This window comes from Pezoporus wallicus, unplaced genomic scaffold (genome assembly GCF_028554395.1).
Source record: "Pezoporus wallicus isolate ANWC-B61680 ecotype Strahan unplaced genomic scaffold, APGP_CSIRO_Pwel_v1 contig_2439, whole genome shotgun sequence".
NCBI lineage: Eukaryota > Metazoa > Chordata > Aves > Psittaciformes > Psittacidae > Pezoporus > Pezoporus wallicus.
In genome coordinates this window covers 1,217,126-1,236,127 of record NW_026638501.1, presented here as the reverse complement: position 1 = coordinate 1,236,127, position 19,002 = coordinate 1,217,126, and the positions used below count along the sequence as shown (strand labels likewise).

Below are 19,002 nucleotides of genomic sequence, written 5' to 3'. Positions count from 1 at the left end.
GCACGTAATGCATTGCATGAGGCAGGTATTTTCAGTGAGTAAAACTGTGCACAGGCATAACTCAAGGGAGGGGAGCATGCACACACACGTGCATGAGAAGCAAAAGGAGAACTTCACTTGTAACAAGCAAAAATGCATCATCTTTTAAGTGCAGCCACCTAATCCTTTTTCTTTTAGATCTGTACAGCACAAAATCACATTGATAACACTATCCTATCAAGGCACCAAACCCCTTCTATCTGGTGTTGTTGCCTTTTTTTTTATTCTCCAAGGAAAAAAAAAATAAGTCTTTTTAATGAAGCTGTTCAGCCTTATGTTTGAACAGCAGAAGCAGAAGTCGACCTCATCAGTGTTTAAGAGTTACAGGGGCCGAGAGTGTTTTCTCGCTGAGCATCAATTCCAGCTCTTTGAACCAATTGCCACAGGTTCCAGGAGCTTGCCCACACTACAATTTTCACACTTAGCAACTGTAAAATTGTTAAAGAGATATCTTTCCACACAGTTGCTCTGTTATTAGTGCTTAGTTTGGCATGCCACCTTAGTTATGGGCTTTAAATGCCACTTTCCGGGGTAACCTTGGCCATGAAATCGGAAAATCAGATCATTTTCTGGTCTGTTTTCTTCTTTTTCTCTGGATGAGATTACATTTTGCTACGCTTGACTGGCAAACCTCATTTGGGATTCCAGAGGAGGCTGAAGCCCTGACCTCTTTAAGAAGTGGGAGGCAAAGATGTCTCAAGCTATGATAAGGAAGAAAGAGCTTAATTTCAACACATCACATAACAGGCAATTAGTAATTAATTTGTACTGAGAGATAAACATGCTTGAAAAATATGTTCAGAGTGCATCCCTGTCAAGTCAAGGCACTCAGATTTTATTTTTCTAAAAGGATACTAAAACGTAAGAGGTTTTCTTCTTCCTCTGTTTTATCTGTTTCGGTAGCGTTTATCTCCGGAAAACAGATCTATGGGAATTTGGGGGTTTCTTTAAACATTTCAACTAAATCCAATGAAGAAGCAGCCCAACAGTGTTTTCAAGATTTTTTTTTAACCACGTTTAAGTGATTATTTGACCTTTCCTTTGCTGTAATCTTTTGACAGCTCATTATGTTCCAAACATGTTATCAGTGCTAGATGCAGTGTTACTTCAAAAGGATGCCAAACTGCACATCAACCCTAATGAACAGCAGACAAATGTCAAAAAAAAATAAAAAAAAAATTAATTTCTAGCATTTAGTCATGCCCCTGTTGGAAGTTAACATCACATGAAACAGTATTATGGAGTAACTTTTAAAATGACAGGGCAAAACCTCAGCTGCTCCATCAAGTAATATGCTTTAAACTGTAAGACATCAACATTTGGTCCACAGAACTGTATTAACTGATGATGTGGAGGACCACCCACTGACACTGTAAGACTTACTGCTGATTAACCAGTAATAAAAAAAGAACAACAAACCAACCATATCAAAGCAGCAGAGATGCCCAGTACTAAGGTTTTAATTTTCTTAGAATTATTCATAATTATTCTTAACATTACAGAAGGAAAACCAAATCAGTCAATATGAAAATATTATAGATTAGGAAGACTAAAATACAGGCACCCCCTAGAGAGTTTATATTTGCCTGGAGTTATTCCTTAAACTACATCTCCAACTAGAAAGGTTGTAGTACATTCCAAATATACCCAATGCTCCAGTGTTTCCCAAACAGCATGGGCTCACTGGGTTTACCTCACTTCAGGAAAACTTTATATACTGGATCTTCACAGGACTCCATCCAAGTTTCAACACAAGCTGAGGAAGAACTAGCTTCATACATGCAGACTTATTTCAGAGCTACAAGACCCAAGAAAACTTTTTTTTTCCTGAGCAGCACTTCCAGCTTTTTGAACTGACTTTCACAGAAAGCTGTTTACAGACAGGTTTACAGAACTGGGAAAAAGGGATGGACTGTCCCAGACAGCAATTTGCAGAAGAGAAGCTTTTCTGAGCAAAAATGAACTTGCAATGGGGAGCACCCTTCCAAACCCAGCTTCAAAATCCCTTCAAAATCTCCTACAAGAGACCCTGTTTTGTGCCTTTGCAACCTTTCTGACAGTCAAGAGATTGCTAACTTTTCCATTGCTGCCCATTATCCCCAGGCACTGAGGCAGGATAAATGAGGCACGCTGACAAGTGACAGCAATCAATTTTTCAGCATGCATTTTTTTTTATATTTAGACAGAGTGCCAAGCTAATGAAATGAACTACAAAAGTACAAAAGTGGATTACAGCATATATCAGTCTGCAGAAAACACCCATCTCAATGTCCTGCAGTCTTCCACTGCCACTGTGCTTTGTAGCCTACCACTTGACTTTGATAGCCTTATCAAAGCAGGAACATGGGATCATGGGCTTGTTCGAACCAAGTCAGCTGGGACAGGACTATGCCCTACCAACAAGGTGATCACAAGGAGCCTTACAAAGCTGGGAGCATCAGTGCGGGGGAGCCCATGATGGGGCAAAACCACAAAGATACATTATAGACAGACAACAGGAAGAGATTTCTGCAGACATGAACTGGCCACTGTTGAATGCCAGAAGTCACAAAAGCCACCAGTAACCACTTCTAACATCTTCAGCAACAGCTCTGATTCAAACAAATAAGACATTCCCACTTTTAAAAATTGATATCCCTTCATTTTAATTGTTACTGCTTAAAATGTAGACTTGGGAATAAAGGCTTAAGGACCTCCTGTCAAAAGACTTTGCAAGAGTCCCTGGATACACAGATGTGAGTAATTGCAGTCTTCCCTGCTACTACCAGATCTCCATGGAGCTCGTGTTTGAGGATCGTATCACAACTCAGTGAGAAGCAGAAATCTGGAGACTGTGTCTCTTGTTATTCCACATCATTGCTGTCCAGCTCATAAGTTGCAATACACTGCAAAGCCTATATGTTTTACCTCTTCATCAGGCATTCACAGCTTTCCTACAGATGATGTTCAAGCTCAGATACAGCTTGGCTTCTTCTCATTCAGCTATATCATGGATTGCACCTGCTTGGACCAATTATGAGCTGACAGTTTTGTATGCATGCCCTACACACAGCACATCCCATCTGGAATATTATTTATGGCTGACGAATGAGATGAGGCAGTTTGTAAACCTTGTCCAGCCATAACCTCACTCCTCTAGATCTGCGGTAGGATAGGATGCCAAGAGGTTAAATTCCTCAAGCATTTGTTTCTTAAAGAGCACTAGGTTTACTGATCTGTTATCCCAGTTAAGAAACAACATAAAGAATGTCCATAGTGAAGATAAATACTGATAAAGGTCATCACTCCCAGCTACATTGCTGCTTTGAGGACAACCACATGATCCAGATTATTCAGGCAGAAGAATCCCAAGCCCAGTGCTCTTGCCACATCTCTTCAGTTTTTCTCCCCCTACCTCCTTCCAGTGCAATTGAAAATTAACAGCATGAAATTTCCTATTTCATGTTACAAAGTTCTTTATCTGTTGCCAGTGTTGTATTTGATCTTCATCTTTTCTTCTCATCCTATGTTTTTGTTATGAATAAAATACAAATTAAAAAGTAAGGTAATAAAATAAAATGAGATATAATGAATATCTTGGGCATTACACATAGAAGGAAATTAGAAAAACTTCTATAGAGCTGCGTTTTTACTCAACAGGATATTAACATACATATGTCTTCGAGACCCAAATCAGAGCATCTTTTTATCACTTGCAGTGATACAGGGGACTGGCAGGAGAAAGAGGATGTGGGCAGTCTTGTCAATAAACTGCTCAGATCCGCCAGACATGGAGCACATAAACAGGTGAGTAATAAATACCAATTTGATTATGCCAAAGTTTCTGCCTGTTCTCAGATGTTGTCATGAGACAGAATGGAAATCAAATAAGTCCCACTCCAGTACAGCATGATGTTCACTTCTCTTGCAGTGCAGCAAGAGAAGTGTTGGAATGAGCCCTTACTGCGTGGAAAGACTGCAGCAATTTTGTAACTGTGCAGTTTGCTTTGAATCAGCATCAAGAACTTTGCTGTCAATATTTTTATGACAGCATTTTCTGTTCTGAGTTTGCTTGGTTCAAGAAGAGAAGGTCTGGTGCTTTCACCACCTGCATTTTGACTTTTGGCCCTCAGTTTGGTCAAGGTGCCTGTCCTGAGACAGCCCCCACTTGCAGCATCTATTCCTATCACAAGGAGGATGAATTGTGAAGGAAAAAGTCACACAAAGCACCTCCTTGTACAAAATTAATTGGTCCAAGCTCATCTTTCCCTGTTAGTCCCAGAAAACACTTTAACTGAAGAGAAGATTGATTTCAAGTTCAATTTACTCCTCTTTGCACTGAGTTTAACACTATCATGCACAGCAGAGACATGAAGATTTTGTCCTTCAGGTCCTCCTCTACAACATAGTCACTCTTCTTCCAGGGATCTGCAATGTCCTTTTACTTGTTTCCAGCATTTCAAGTGATTCAGCATGAGCAGAGCTGTATTCCCTCTCCTTTTCTTACTTGTTTTCTAGAGAAATACAGATCTTTTTCTTCAACTCTCCCTGCTTTTGCGAGAAATGTCACAACTCAGCTGAGGCTGGCATTTATGCTTTCAAAACTAAACTTCACAGCTATTACTCTTGCTGCAAAGAGGGGAGCAAGTGCTATTAGTCATATTGCTTTCCACCAGAAATGTAAAGATATCTAGTAGGTAATAAAAACTATTCTTTTATATTAAAGATAATAAATTTGTCAAAGTTTTGGAATCTGTAAGGCTCAGAAAGGTCTAAATTGTCATAATCCATCAAACCTGGTGTTTTCACGGGAAAGAGGTGATTCTTAGTTGCAACTTCAAGTTTTGAACTCGAGTAAGTAGTAAGAACTTCAAGTTTTGCAAATTACAAACAATACTATTCACCATGGACATGACATCTTTACCTTCAAAGGGACTCTACGAAAAAGGAACCAAGTAACTTGCACTTAACCTTTTTATCTATTGAACATTCGATTTTTAACACTAATAAAATTAAAACTATGTTCTGCCTGCAGTACAGCACTGTATTTTTTTTAGAATAATAAACAGCCTATTTTACAAGCTACATAATTCATGTATATGGTAAACCCAGCAAGGAAAACTTACCATGATTGATAAGTTTCACATTTTTACTTAGGTCACACAGTCACTTTCAAAAGACATCAATAAAATGTTTTACAGTTAAATAACAAATCAATCACTGACAAGATAAATCACTGTAATGGGCAACTACTTTCCAATTACACTTTATTTTTGCAGAAGTCATTCTAGGGAAACAGCATTAATTGCCACTTGGAGTTGATAGGGCATTACCACCAAGCAGGGAGGGAGGCATCTTGGTTCAGAACTGTGAATGCCGTGTGTGATACCAGCATGATGTTTAAGTTGAAAATAAATCACAAGCAGCATGAAGATAGCAGGGGTAATAGTTCCCCTCCTCCCCCTAACAGATGACCTAAATAAATGAGAAAAAGTTCTGTAAAAGGTAAAACAACTTTTAAGCAAGCTATTCTTCCATCCAGCAGCTCAGCTGCAGGCTTTCCATGGCACTTGCTGGCTGCAAATATCCAAAGGTATCAGCTATCGGCAATGTGCTTTTACTGATGGAGGTTTTTTTTTCCTCAAGAACAGGCAAAAATAAAGGAAATATACCCGATGCCTCTTGCACAGTCATGAGATGGCCAAAAGAAGTCAGACATTTACAGAAAACCCTCTTGTGTAAAAATAACTAAAAGAAGAAAAAGTCACTATTGGTACAGAAGACCTACTTTAAAAGATACTATAATTTCCCACAGTTCAAGCAATTCCCACAGTCCCCCAAGTCAGAGTGACTTGCTATTTAACTCATGTGCAACAACAGTCTTGTTCAATATCTTCAATATTTTTACTGATGATCTGGTTGAGGGGATTAAGGGCACCCTCAGTAAACTTGTAGACAGCACCAAGTTGGGCAGGAGTGCTGATCTATTAGAGAATAGGAAGGCTCTGCAGAGGGATCTGGACAGGCTAGATTGATGGGCTGCGACCAGTTGTATGAGGTTCAACAAAGCAAAGAGCTTTGGCCACAACAACCCCATGCAACGATACAGGCTTGGGGAAAAATGCCTGGAAAGCTGCCCGGTGGGAAAGGACCTCAGGGTGTTGACAGCTGCTGAACACAGGCCAGCTTGTGCCCCCAGGCAGCCAAGAAGGCCAACAATATTCCGGCCTGTATCAGCAATAGAGTGGCCAGCTGGGCCAGGCCAGTGGTCATCCCCCTGTACTCAGCACTGGTGAGGCCACACTTCGATCCTGTGTTCAGTTCTGGACCCTTCACAAGAGAGACATTGAGGTGCTCTAGCGGATCCAGAGAAAGGCAACAAAGGTGGTGAAGGGTCTGGAGCACAAGTGTGATGAGGAATGGCTGAGGAAACTGGGGTTTAGCCTGGAGAAGAGAAGGCTCAGAGGGAGACCTTATCGCTCTCTGCAACTACCTGAAAGGAGGATGGAGCAAGGAGGTGGCTGGTCTCTTGTCCCAGGTAATTTGTGATAGGACAAGAGGAAACAGCCTCAAGCTGAGTCATGGGAGGTTTATACTGGCTATTAAGAACAATTTCTTCACCGAAAGGATAGTTAGGCATTGGAACAGGCTGGCCAGCAAAGTGGTGGAATCACCATCCCCGAAGTGTTCAAAACAACACAGATGAGGCCCTTAGTTACATGGTTTAGCAGAGGTTTTGGCAGTCCTGGGGTAATGGTTGGACTTGATCTTAAAGTTTTTTTCCAACTTAGTTGACTCTATGATTCTATAACAGTAGAGGAGAGGGAGCTATTAATGGAACAAACCTAACACAACCAGGCAAGTTTAAAGACATAAGAAATCCCAACATATTAAGGAGAAAAATACAATCCCAAACTCCTTCAATCATGCCCCCAAAGCAGCGCTTCCGATCCTCCTATCAAGAAGGAGCTGAATGCTTCAGCTATGAGGAACATTCCTGTCTCCCCTGGGCACCACCAGCACTTCCAGGAGTCTGGGCAGCCAAAGAATATTCTTATTTTTATATGAGCAACCTCATCTGCTGGTGTTGGTGGTCAGTCTCTGTGTCTCAGCAACATAATAACGTAATATACTTGCCCATTGCAGGAATAACTGTAGGGGCCCTGGATTAGGTCAGAGATACCTAACCAGGTCAGTATGACATTGCTACATGGAGAGAGCAATTCGGGATTTCAGCCCCACAAGAACATCTGTATCCCTTTTTTAGATGCCTACACCCATTTTCGGATTTGACCCATCTGCCAGCAGACTCCACAACATGCCTATTCCATGGACCAGAAACATGACTATAGTTCAGGTTAGCACAGCTACCTTCTGCATCACCACTCTGGGCTGGAGCATGGACACATTCAGCAGCACATGAACCTGGAAGAAAACACACACTGCATCCCAGCAGCCAGGCTGTCTACAACCTAAGGAGATGTGGGAGTCTTTCTAGATCTGCTGCTAACATGTTTGCCTTCACTCTTAAAGGAGTTAATGATTAGACTTACAATCTCTCAAACTCAAGCATCTCAAGAGGATAACCGCTTCTATTAGGAAAAAATGTGTTTGATTCGCAGCCCAAGCTTTATTATGGAGTCATAAAACACCCAGTTGCAAAGTATTGCTTTTGTGTCTATGTGCATCTTTTTTAAATTACTAAATCAGGGCAAGTTTCTGGACTGCACTAGAATCTGAAGAAGTTCAAATCCTTCCTTCACCCCTAGTTTTGATCCATAAATATTGCAAAATTCAGGATTAAGGCCAGACAGGCAGCAGATAAATGCATGGCAATGTCGCTTTCCATAATGCAGTAAGCAGTGCCGTCAGCTCACCAATTTGGCAGTGTGGGGCAACATCTGAAATTCCTATTGTAAAAACTCCAAGGGAAGCACTTAACTTGTCAGCTCCATTCTGCTACAACACAGGCAGCCAGCACAGTGGATCTTCCTTGTTTCAGCAGCACCAAGGGCACGCTCCACAAATGAGCCAGGCTGCTCTTCAGCAGCAAATCACTCATTTCCAAAGGAGCATCTGTGACGTCTCGTCCCAACAGCTGCCTTCGGGTCTCTCTGCAGTCTTTCCACAATTCAGTGTTTTCACAGCGATTTCACAGGCTGTTCATTTCAATAAACATTAGCCACCCAGGCTGCCCATGCCACACCCCCATGTTTGTGGGCTGCTGCATCGGGAGCATGTGCATGAGAGCAGGTCTGATCATCCTCCCAGGAGCTTTAGCAAATTCCAGGATCAGTTGGTTCACCTACTAACTGCAAACGTCATTTTCCAAGTGCTTGTCCCCCTTCCCTTCTTATCATTAATACTTTAATAGATGCAACTGTCCAGGATAAGGCAGAAATGCTCTTGGACTCTCAGCTGATAACTAGCGTTTAATAAGGGCAAACAGATGGGTATGCAAAAATCAAATGTCAAGCATACTGTTATGTGCAATACAGCAGTACTGATACACCCCATATAAGGTTAGGAAATCTCCGTGCCATTTGGTACACTTTGCCCCCAAAGACAGTAAGAACAGGCTGAACTGATGGAAAGGTGGGAAACAGTCAGAAAAAGAGTACTCAAGGTCACAAGAATTGCTTTTAACATCCCAGCCTCTACTCTTTGTGGAGAGATGGATGTGTCCACAGCACACTGCAATGCCTTCCCCAGATTTACACCAATTCCCTGCACTTCCTATTTAGTCCTCAAAAATCAGGCTGTGCATCTTCCTAAAAATGCACTTTCAACAGCACATTCAAGCCATAACTCTCCAGAGCAAGACTGAACTTTCAAAGGGAGACACAGTCTTGCCCCTAGTGCTGCTTTCTGCAAGTCTAACTTGAAATTAATCTTTTCAATGATTATTTGTGCATCTATGTAAGTCACCCAAGTAGAAAAAGTCCTTTTGTTCTAGCAACTTCTACCACTTCAGCACTAAGTTTGACCACCAGGGCAATCGCACAGGAGTTGAAACACAGATGTAAGGTCACTCAGAGGAGCTTGTTTAGTATTTTGTCCTGATGGTGCATCCATGTTTCTTTTGAATATGTCATCTACTTGTCCAGTCACTTGTCATGATGGTGAGAAAAGATCAGATTTTCTTCTTTTTCCAAATTAGCACTGCTTCAATTTTTCTTTGAATCCTGACTGCATGAGCAAGTAGCCACAGAAACAGAAAGCCTTCCTCCCTTTTCTCCCCTTAATTGCCCTTATCATACCCTTTTCCCTAACAAACCTGTCAGGGAACAAGGTGGCTTAGGTTCCCTTTGCTGAAACAGGAGAACACCTCCACTTTTACTGAACTTAACAGGCAAGATGAAGCTCTCTGAGTATCCAGAATAGGCTTTAGCTGTTCAGATGCTGTGCCTAAGTACAGCAAGAGGACCTACACACACAGAGCCCCAGTTCTGTACTGCCTTAATACTGACAATATAATCTTCTGGTCAGGTATTCAAAGAGCTCACTGCAATACACTGCAGCTATAGCTGATCTTCAAGGCCTAACACACATCCTGAAACAATCTCTTAGTCTCCATTCAAGATGCTGAGAAATTTATAGAACCTGGCTTCTGACTTGGAAATCTCCTCCCTTCTCAGCTTCCTTTGGGTGCAAGGGAACACTTTCTGCCACCAATTCTGCATAGGTAATTTCTAGCCAGAAAAGCATATAGGAAAAAAATACAGAGGTCTTGTGGACTGCATTGGAAGAGAGGCAAGATTTGCAAAAGCTGGTCTTTAAAGGCCAACGTAAGAACCTGAAAACAACTCCAATTTTCTGATTACGGGGTTTCAGCTTTCAGTAGGAGACCAGTCATGTGGAAGAACCCTTCAGTGGGAGCCTGAAAAGGTCTCAAAAGTTTGGGCGACCTGTGATTTCCCTCAAAACAAAGTGCATGAAGCTCAAACATATGAACAGATGTTAAGGCTCCATTTCCTTCCCAAAACAGCACAAATCATTGCATAACACTTGCAGAGCAGAAACACAGGATTATTATACCTAAAAGCAAAAATCCCCACATTGACCCCCCAAAAAACTAATTATAACATGAAAAATAACCCAATACCCTAACACAATTCAAGCACTGCAATAGAAAATACAGGGAGAGTGGAAGAACATGGCAATATCTATGATTGCTCCTTGACTCTTACACATCATTTCACTAAAACAGGGCTTTGAAGAAAGAAAGATTAGTAGAGCACACTAATGCAAAAAGGGGTAAAACTAAGGATATTTTAAGGTCATGTTTTCTGAACACGATATATAATTGTATTGTTAGCACTGAAGTAATGCAAACACTAACCTAGAAAACACATGGTTTTTACACTTGAGGAAAACACTGTGTTCATTACTGTCAGTAATATTGCCAGAAAGTAGGTGTCCTACCTAAAGTGGGTGATAGATGCAAGATTTCTTTAATGCTGTCATATATGCTTAAAAACACTACTATAGGGAACTAAATTCAGCCATGGCTAATTAAAATAATGCATTTTAATAGGTAAAACAGTATTCTTGTTTTATTCTTAGACGGTGAGTTTCATTATAAAAGCTCCTTTACAAAACCTTAACTCCCACCATACCGGCCACTGTTTCTCATCCTTATGTGTTCTCCCTATAGTCCTTAAATTCCAACCAAAAATACTTAACAGAGTCAAAAAAGATTTCCACTGATTTCTGTACAAGCCATTTGAGACCATCGCACCTCTCATCCTATAAACTCCTCCTCGAAACATACTTCTCCCATTTGGCTTGCAGCTGTGGTTCAGATCTTACTCTCTCCCCATTCTCTTTTTGCCCTTTCTTCTACACAGAAACAAAAAAAACTGGGAGAAAACAAAAGCATGTTGCTGGAATTAGACTAATAGTGTTTTATAGGGATGACTGAATTAGCAAAAGCAAAGACGACTCAACAGATCTGCTTTTGCATTCACACATAAGGAGGAGAATTCAGAGCAAATGGACAAGAAGTTTGCTGATGACCAGCAACACAACCACTATCCACTTCCAATACACCAACTCCCAATTCTTTCACCAGAAAAACATCAAGTATCTACTTGAAGAAGGAGGCTGGGGAGGATCTCTGCCCTGCGACCCTACAGAAAATGGAAGTCCAAAAGCACATCATCTACTTAGGAGACTTCATCACCCAAACCAAGGGGTTGACTAGGGACAGAGCAGCCAACAGCAGAGCCATCAAGAAGAAAACCTTCCAACGGCATGAAAAAACATGCAGAATTGTTAAATTAAAACACAGATTCACTGAGCTATTTTGGGTGACAGTTCTCAGGGTTTCAGGAAGTCTCACAGAAACACAGACCCTGGGAGAAAAAAGGTGAGAAGATGCAAAATAGCGGCCATCATTCCCCACTGTCTGCAGGATCAATTTAACACAATTATCAGCTTCTTTTGAGTGAAATCATGACTGACAGCACAGCACTGCTCCAGATTAATTTGCAGCAGTGGAGGAGCAGCCATAGCACAGAAATGGCCAGAAGCAGCTGCTGGTTAAGTCATGCCCACTCCTGCGAGCACCACGGTACCCAATGCTTCCCATGCCACAAACATGGCTCCTCATCACCTCACAGTCCTTCTGTGCATCAGCACAGAAGAAAGCCTCTGCCCCAGTATAAAGTCTTAGAGCTTTACTTTTTACGGGAGAAGAGAAAGTACTCAAATATTTACGTAAGAGAGCTCAAGGAGCTACAGTTACAAAGGGAGTATTGTGTGCAGTTCTGGTGTCCTCAATATAAAAAGGACATGGAGCTGTTGGAGCAAGTCCAGAGGAGGGCCACAAGGATGATCAGGGGACTGGAGCATCTCCCGTATGAAGACAGCCTGAGAAAGTCAGGGCTGTTGACCCTGGAGAAGAGAAGGCTGCATAGAGATCTCATAGCAGCCTTCCAGTATCTGAAGGGGGCCTATAGGGATGCTGGGGACAGACCCTTCATTAGGGACTGTAGTGATAGGACAAGGGGTAATGGGTTAAAACTTGAACAGGGGAAGTTTAGATTGGATGTAAGGAAGAAGTTCCTTAGTGTAAGGGTAGTGAGGCACTGGAGCGGGTTGCCTAGGGAAGTTGTGAATGCTCCATCCCTGGCAGTGTTCAAGGACAGGTTGGACATAGCCTTGGGTGGCATGGTTTAGTGTGAGGTGTCCCTGCCCATGGCAGGGGGGTTGGAACTAGATGATCTAAAGGTCCTTTCCAACCCTAACTATTCTATGATTCTATGAAGACTAGTGGTTATGTCAAGACTTGCAACTGTTGCGAATTATAAAAGTCTTATAAGGCCTTATAAAGGCCTAATTTGCACATGCTCATCATCCCCAGCACTACCATTCATAGGAAACAAAAAAGCGCTTCTAAAACAAGTCTAAACCAGTTAAGGCTTATATGATATATGCCACATATAATATAAACAGGTATCCAGACTTGAAGATTAATACATACAGTGAAATATATGACATGTAACTCAGTAGGTAAATAATAGTACTACAACTAGGAGGCAGCTTTCAATTTTTCATGAACAGCTTCTAATCAGGACTGAGTTTGGAGTATAAGGTAGACACCATTAGTGACAGGGTAGCTAACAAATACAAATCAGAAAAGCTAAAACCTTCTTTCTAGGCATATCACTACACAAGCATTAAACCTATGCTTAGAGATGCATGCCCCCATGCATCAGCCTCAAGGTTCTCCACAGCTTCTAAATATTCACTTTGCTTACAGTGGCATTGCAGTGCTTTAGTTCATGGCTAGCTGCCTGGCCCTGCTGAAAAAAAACACTGTTTTCATGAGGCAGCACTAGCCGAAAAAATAATTGACTCCTAGGAGCTGCATGGGTATAGACACCCCTAATGTATTATTAGGTATGATGTCATCTGTGAGACACAATTTAATGACTATTTATCATGTATGCAACACTTCATTTGGAAACATGCTGTATAATTTTTCATCTTCAGCCTACTACACAAGATAAGAACTTGCCAGTGCATTGATCTTAAATAATTTACTACACCATGGATAATATCTTAATTTGCTGGGAAAGAAAAGTGACAGAACGGCAGCACTGGGGACTATTGTTTGTTTGTCTCTGATGGAGAATTCATAGAGCCTAGGTAAAAGCAATACATCTTCCCCAAACTCACCTCTATTATTTCAAGTCCTCTCAGAGACTGTTACTGATGCAGACAGCAAGGTTGATCTTCAGATGGGTACAGTTGTTTGCCCCTCTGATGAAAAAAAAGAAATCAGATACAAAGCACTGAAGTGTTAAAGCCAAATGGGTTTTATTATACTAATCTCATCTCACCAAGTAGTCAGAAAACCTAACCCGGTTATTCCTGGAGCAATCCCCTCAGCTGGAGCATCATCTGTATCAGATGCAAAAGGTTTGTTTATGTTTTCCTGCCACTCTTGCCAGGTATCTTATTTTCATCCTATTTGGTATTTACACTAAGATGGCCCATTAGAATCACAGCCTCCATCCATCTTTGTCTAATTAGGTTTGCAGGCTTCACATTTGCTAAGTAAATCTTGAAAATGAAAACCAAAGGCTCAAAACATGTGAGGCAATCAAAGAACTCAAACCAAGGAGTAGCTTTTAAAATTAATGATTTTCAATCAAACTGCACAACTTCTGAATGCATACATTTGCAGTACTGTGATACGGATAACTGCAAGAAGCAACAACATGCATCCAATATTCTACCTATTTCCTTGCCTCTCCCTCTTTTCTCACACTTCTGTAACTATATGTATGGGGTCACCATATGGTAATTACATCTTGTCACTCCTGGCTTGAGACAAGCTGGGGCCTATCAAGTGGAAACCAGTACCAACCCCCTAAAACCGTCTCATTTCATAAATTACATTCTGTGAAACAACCAACATGAAAAGATTGGATGAGAGAAAGCCTCACAAGTTGCTAAATCCCAAGACTTTTTCCACATTTTTTGGCAAAAACCAATGCAATATGTATTGCCTGAAACTTACTGTTTTTCAAGATGAGCCTATACTAACAAGTTGAAGCCCATGTCTCTAGTAATATTTCTCCCCAAGGGTTGATATTGCTAAGACAATCTCCCTTTTGGCTGCTTGATCCATACACCAGCCCTGCCACAGTCACCCAGTACATCCACCTGCCTCCAGATGGAGCTGGGAAAACCCACTGAACACTGTGCTTACTGACCACTTCTGACAAATACTGCTTTTTAGTAATTGATTTGTTTTGTTCTACTACGAACCACACATATTTCTAGGGATGCAAATATCTTCCCTTCCCACCAACATCTCTTCCACCAGAGAAAACAAATAAAGCCAAAGGATGGGTTAAAATGAAAACTGTGAGCTATACACAACTCAGGCTCGTAACAACTCTGGCTCATAATATTTTCAGCATGAATTCTTTATGTCCCTAGTTAACAGGGTAGAAGCTTCGTTGAAACAAATCAGCTTGTGTTCAGTTCATTGCTTTCCATGAAAACAAAGAAAAAAGATAATTAGTGCTTTTAGAAAATTCTGATCCATCAAAGCCTATGGAGAAGACATTTTTTAAGTAATTTCTAAGTAATTATGCATTATACTTAACTACCTCCCCACTTTCAGCACTTGCTCTTGATTCTACCATGCTATATCTTATTTCACCTCTAACAAGATCCCTCAGCAGTGTATGATTCAAAGCAGCATCATGACTGTTGTTTTCAATGTAATAGCTGCATCTGGTTATTTCTGCAGACTGATATTTCTGCACAGACAGGCAGCCATCATGGACAAGAACATCTCCCAAGCAAGTTTTCCAAACCCTGCTAACAAATCGGATAACATTTCCTTCACTCTCCATAAAGATACCAAGAAATTAATTTCTACTTTGAGGCTATTTCACCAATTTTATTACCACAAAGAGTGCAAAGAAGGTTTGTAAATTTCTTTGATGGTGAGCATCTGTTGTGATAAAGTGAAAGAGCTGGTTAAAAAAAGATAACATACAGTATTGCCTGATTTCTCGCTGAAAGGGCTGGATTTGGAGGCTGACCAGTAGTTATCTGGGGAAGGAAAATACTTAGGAGGAAAAAAGTTTCTTAGCATCTCACAAACAACGTAGAAATATTTCCTGAAGCTAAGGCACCAAAAAAACCAGCTTCCTCCAAAATGACTGACTTCTGCAAAGGTACAAATAGATAATTCTCAACTCCAGATAAGCAAGAGAAACATTGTAAACCACCGGCATGGTGAAAGGTTTGCCATCTCTGCGAGGGCCCCTAAAAATATGCGGTTTAGAAGCAAAGTAGTAAGGAAAAGTTACAACTGCCATCTTCTTGTAGAAAACAGAGGACAAAGCATGACCTGGTATCAATACAGGCTGAGGGGTGAAGGGATTGAGAGTATCCCTAGGTACTGGCGGATGAAAGATTGATTATGAGCCAGCAATGTGCACTCACAGCCCAGAAGACAAATCACATCTTGGGCTGCATCCAAAGGAGCGTGGCCAGCAGGTCAAGGTGGGTGATTCTGTCCCTCTGCTCTGGCAAGACCCCGCCTGCAATCCTGTGTCCAGCTGCGGTGTCCTCAGCACAGGAAAGAGACAGACCTGTTGGAGAAGGTTCTAGAGGAGGGCCACAAAAATGATCAGAGGGCTGGAACACCTCTCCTGTGAGGAAAGGCTGAGAGAGCTGGGGTGGTTCAGCCTGGAGAAGAGAAGGCTCCATAAAGACCTTACTGTGGCCTTTCAGTTCTTAAAAGGGGCCTATAAGAAAGACAGGGACAGGCTTTTTAGCAGGGCCTGTTGTGATAGGATGAGGGGTGATGGTTTTAAACTAAAAGAGGGGAGATTCAGGCTGGATGTAAGGAAGAAATGTTTTACAATGAGGGTGTTAAAACACTGGCACAGGTTGCCCAGAGAGGTGGTGGATGCACCATCCCTGGAGGCATTCAAGGCTAGGCTGGATGTGGTTCTGAGCAATCTGATCCAGTTGAAGTTGTCCCTGCTCACTGCAGGGGGCTTGGTCTAGATAACATTTGAAGGTCCCTTCCAATCCAAACCATTCTATGATTCTACGATTAAACTGGCATTTCAGGACAGAACACAACCTGCTTCCAAGCCCACTGACCCTTCCTGACAGAGATACCAGAGAAAAGCTTCCCTACCAGTGGGCTTGGAAGAGCATGGGAAGGGCTGTGGGGTGCAAGAGGGATCTTCCAGGAGAACAGGGAGGAGGAAGGGAGGTGGAAGTGTTAGGAACAAGCTAGGTGGTTTGCAATGAAAAGCAGGGGATGGCACAAAGTACCAGAGGGTGAGTGGGAGGGAATGAGAGCAGATATGTACTCGATAATTATAGCTGCATTTCAAGCAGCTCCAGGAAAATGCTGTGGCGTATGCCAAGGCAGAGAGAAGAGCCAGACACACTGAGGTGGTTTCACTCCACCTTAGATCTCATGGAGGACAGGAGCAGAAGGCAGACACAGGAAGCCAAGGGAGGCAGTGAAAATGAGAAATCCTATTTTTGCACCTTAGGAGCTGTAGATAATTCATTTCAACATGTGCTCAGCACTGATTTACTCACCCACTCTCTGGGGAAGGAGCTGCATAGTCTCCACTCCTCTACCATCACACCCAGCAGCAGAAACCTGCCCTAAAGCAGCATCCACCATTCTGTGTCTCAACATCCCCCTGCTCCAGCAGCAGCACAGTACTCAGTAACCAGCTTCCCATCAGCTTTTTTCCTTTCCAGACCATCTTTCATATTGGAGGCCGCTAGACCCAGCAGAAACGTGTCAGTTGACAGAGGCCAAGCACCACAAGGCAACAGAACATTTACCACAGATAATTTATCACGGCTACACAGTGGCACTGCCAGGAGGATGCACGTCCTGACTTTTGTGGTCTGTGTCTTTTGATTATTAAAAGGGCCAATTAGCACATAAATTGAGCTGTGAATACTGAAAGGGATTTGAAAACAATAATAATTAAAGAGCAGGACAGCAACTGGGCTCACGAGCTGCCCCTCATCTTCCCTGGCCTGCTTTGCTAAGCCACTCACATATCAATGAAAGAAAAGCAGCAGTGCTCATTAACTGCACAGTGTGTACAGGTACAGGCTGCTTTGCCAGCCCCATGCTTGCAAATACACAGGCTCCCTGCCTCACACCAAGAAACACAGTATTTATTCTGATTTCTCCAACTTCACTCAGCATTGAGTCCCCAAGAAACCTTTTCACCTCCACACCCTGCCAAATGCCTGGGAAAGGTGATCCACAGGCACTCATCTCAGCTAGATGGTGGGTCACCAAGCCCCAAAGGAAGGGGTGACTCAGTAAGAGAGAGGAAAAGTGCCGAAGCTCAGCACCCTACCTGCCACCTTCCCCTGTGCCAGCCGCCACCTAATGAGGAGCATCTCATGGCAAACTATGTTCTCAGACCTTAAGCTGCTCCCCAAGGAAGGCATCAGCTTTTTTTATTTACAGACTGACAAAAATCCCTAGAGAAAACAGCACCGACTCCCTGCTTGGAACATGGGAAATGTATATCTTTTTAATCACCACAGCACCAATTCATCTTCAATGCTGGTACAGCTTCCGCTTTTTGTTGCTCTGAAGCAACTGCAGTGATTCAGCTCCCCTGTGAATACCACTGCTTCTCAATCACAACATTTACTATCAGGACGTCTAAATACTCACTGACATGCAGGCAGCTCCATCCTGACCCCTGAGGCAAGGTCTTCTCAGCTCTCCCATACAAGCAAACTAAACATGGAAGGGAGTTCATCCGGACATACTTTGCACCAGTATAAATGACAGGTCCACAGAAGTTGAAAAAATGCAAGTTTAATGAACAAGCCACCAAGATCTCCATAAGAAGGAATGCAAATCCAGCATGTTACATATATGGTTTATATATATATACAGTAGAACACAACTCAAGTAAATGCTTTCCCTTCCTCATCTGAAACATACCAATTTGATGATTTCTTATGAAAAGTACAATTAGCTAAAAAAAAAAAACGGGGGGGGGGGAGGGACACCAAAATGCCAATGCCATAGGGCAAAAAAAAAAAGGAAAAAGAAAGAAAGAAAAAAAAAAGACAATGGGAGCTTATTTAGGAATAAACAAATGTGCTCATGAAAACTGGCATATTTCTACTCCATTTAGCACTGCATGAAATCTCAGTGTGCTAGGCTGATGCAGCTATAAAGTGCCATCTCCTAATGCCTTGCAACCAGCAAGATCAAGTAGTGGCACTGATACACCTCCCTTTACAAGGCCAAAAAGCAAAACACAGCCTGTTACACAAACAAGTTTCCCAAAAACAGGGGCCAGAATCTCACCTATAAGGCTTAGAAGACAGTGAGACTCACACCTGCAAACTCTTTTGGACAGGGTCTAGGCATCTACAACATAAGAGAAGAAAGAATGAGGCACTCTGCAAAAAATACAGGACGATTTATACTACATACAGACTCTGCCACTTCAGTTTCCTGTTCACCCCTGACGTCAACAACTTTTAACAATAAAAGTGAGCATCCTCCAAATTCATGGGGGCAGTAAACACCTTTGAAATTAGTGTGAGCCAAGTACCCTTGCAGACTGCTACAGGCTTGAGAGAGACAATTACAGAGGAGCTGAGCAGATTTATATCAGTTGGCTTAACATTAAATCTCCTCAGAGCATTTAAAAACATTAAATTGAGACCTTATTTAAAAACTCGGCATTTTTATTTCACCAGATTAATGACACTTACATTACTAAATTCAGTCTGTAGTTTCAAACACCAACAACAACACAGCTCTAAGTGTAATTAAAGAAGTAGTCATCGTTTTGGGGAAAATTTCCGGAGGCACACCAGCAAGTTTGACAAATTCAAGGAACTCACCCTTACATGGTTATTCTAGCACGTGTATTTTATTATTCCCTTGCCTGTCTGTGTAAAATGAAATATCCGGATAGCATT

The 19,002-nt window shown here is 41.9% G+C and overlaps 1 protein-coding gene across 10 annotated transcripts in view; it reads right to left on the bottom strand.

Moving 5' to 3' along the window:
- The window catches only part of EPHA5 (EPH receptor A5), a 197,853-nt gene that overhangs the window by 117,329 nt on the left and 61,522 nt on the right, over nt 1-19,002 (bottom strand). The window lies entirely within an intron of this gene.